This window comes from Gossypium hirsutum, chromosome A11, assembly GCF_007990345.1.
Source record: "Gossypium hirsutum isolate 1008001.06 chromosome A11, Gossypium_hirsutum_v2.1, whole genome shotgun sequence".
Lineage (NCBI taxonomy): Eukaryota > Viridiplantae > Streptophyta > Magnoliopsida > Malvales > Malvaceae > Gossypium > Gossypium hirsutum.
In genome coordinates, this window is record NC_053434.1 from 100,504,607 (window position 1) to 100,507,214 (window position 2,608).

The window sequence follows — 2,608 nt, forward strand, 5'->3', positions numbered from 1 at the left end:
GAGTTTGTAATTTCTAGGACTCTCTGAACTGTATGGTTTTTAACTGTTGATTTTTGGTTTGTTTGATAATTTACGTGCTTCGATAAAATGTTTTATGAAAATGATGTTTTTATGCAAATAAAGGTTTTTTTAAAAATACAAACCGGATTTGCAAAATGTATCAATTTTACTAGACCTCCACTGTAGTATGTGTCTTAGAAAATGAACTAATTAAATGACGTTTTCAGTAATAATCATGAATGAATATGAGTTATAAAAGTTGAACAATTTATCAAAACAACTCAGTTTTCAAAACCTATTCCTTGTGACATTTCTGGATTCGGCAATAACATCTAGGCCGGGTCTGGGATGTTACACTATTAATCAACCATTTTCTGCATAGATCATGCTACAACAATTTGAGCTTCCTAGAGTGACATCAAGGTTGATTTTTCTTCCATTGCTCCAAATTGCTTAAAATTGGCTAAATTGTGTAAGTTTAGCATCAAAATAGTTAAAAATAAAGATGTGTCCTAAATTTTATCCAAATTAGACATTCTGTAACAAATTTACAAAATCTGATGAAAAACACTTGGAATTTGCATGAATTAAAGGTTAAAAAGTCCTAAAAAAGTCTATATTGGAGTTATCAATGACTTATAGGCCTTTAGCATAAACCACAACAATCAAGTTCTAACTAAATATTTTAAGCATACTTCTGAGAATCACATTCAAATATGTCAATTTCAACCCTTCATTAATTTAGCTATCTTTTCTACCTCATTTTATATCATTCCACATGCCAAACATATAAGAATATTTTATCACTTATTTAGAATGAAACATGACTAATACCATACATTTACCAAGTCACTAGGGATCATATCACACAAGATGGTTATTCACATTTGCGAAGTAGTAAAGGTTTCAAAATGCCAAAGTGCACACTAGGACCCTTATATACATGCCACAAATTTAAACTAAAAACAATCATATAACTATCGATTTCGATGATAGTGTGAGCTTTGAGATGATCTGACTAGATAAGTTTTGCAAAGTGACGATCTACAAGGAAAAGAAAACAACGAGAGTAAGAAAATAGAATGCTTAGTAAGTTCAGATGGAAAGTACTTTGCTTACCTTATTTTCATCTAAGCATATTAGTTACCTTAGTTTGGCATAATGTTGGCTAGATCATAGCACTTTACAACATTAACAAAGTGAGCATATCTATACATACATATCCCAAACATTAGACACGATAAGTAACTCACAGTATGTCAATTCATAAGGGTACATAATCAATCATAAAACATATTAATCCAACAATTCATAAGTGCAAGTCATTCATTCGCAATTTATTTCAATCCTATTTCCTATTATCATTACATAATTGTGTAACATTTTCAATTGAATCATTTAAATAGTAGTTTGATTGTTTAACAAGTTCATTTCATCATTTTTTTAGGCTTTTAGTCGTTTATACTCATTCACCTGATGGAAACCTAGTAAACAGACTCGTATACTAGGGTAAACTACACCACAGCTGTTGCTTGTCTGAGATGGGTATAAATATATCTAGTTACTTATCTGAGCTAAACCTATATTGTAGATACCCAAATTTACCCGCGCCCAGAATTGTTAATCAGCCCGGACCAAAAAATATATAAACTAAAACCCAAACCCGGATAGCCCAATAGGCCCAACCTAAACCCAAACCTTAGCCAAGTTTAACCCTAATTTCCCCTAGTGCGCCGTACTCGTCCTCTGTCACCCACGTGCTTCGACGGCAAGACCAACACCCGAGGTTCGGCCCTTCCTATCTCCATTTCACCGAAACGGTAAAGGGTTGGCCTCCTTTTTTTGTTGACCCTCTAAAAACACCTGCAAGAAGAAAAATAAGGACAACATAAACGAAAGTAGCAGCAAAAGCAAAACAAAATGTATCAAACAGTAAACTAATGTCTTGGTATTCGGCTATAAGAGAGCCTAGAACATATTGTATTTTTTACAGACCATTAAGCAATCAAAAACCAAAAAGGTTGAATCTCATCTTCTTCCCTATTTTCTGTTTTCATTTTTATTTTTGTTCTTCTGTTTTCAAATTGGTTTAAAACAAAAACAAAAGAATAGAGAAAAAGAAGCTTACTCCAACTCCGAAGTCGCATCATCGGAGCTCCTGCTCTATCGGTGAAACTGACTAAAAAGGGTGCCTTTTCTCTTGGATTCACGGGATAAGGGAATAGGGCCTTCGGGCGCTCCAAAATCGGGGTCAAAAGACCCCATTCACGCAACCCTAATCACCACCTACGGTGGCTTCATGGCAGCTGCGATGATGGGTGCATAAACCCTGGCAGAGCATAAACAGGGGGCTGCTCTTTATTTCTGAAATAAGGAAGAAAAAATGAATTTTTTTTTAAAAAAAATTTGGCTTTAACAGCCTGCAAAACGACGACGTTTTGCTTTTCCCCCCATATGCCTCAAACGGCGTCGTTTAGGGGGGAAACCCGTGTGACCCGACCCAAATAGCGGAGGATCCGCGTGTTTTCGGACATATGGGCTATTTATTCCCTTAGTCCTTCCACTTTTGGGGACGTTTCAAATGGGATCCTTTCTGTTATTTCCATTT

At 35.3% G+C, this 2,608-nt stretch overlaps 1 long non-coding RNA gene across 1 annotated transcript; it reads right to left on the reverse strand.

Moving 5' to 3' along the window:
• Positions 1-1,364: 1,364 nt before the first annotated feature.
• LOC121209937 (uncharacterized) lies at positions 1,365-2,361 on the reverse strand. Its single transcript, XR_005905142.1, has 2 exons — positions 2,129-2,361; positions 1,365-1,863 (listed from the first exon to the last, which is right to left on the reverse strand). It is a non-coding gene; the product is annotated as an uncharacterized lncRNA (long non-coding RNA).
• Between the last annotated feature and the right edge of the window lie 247 nt (positions 2,362-2,608).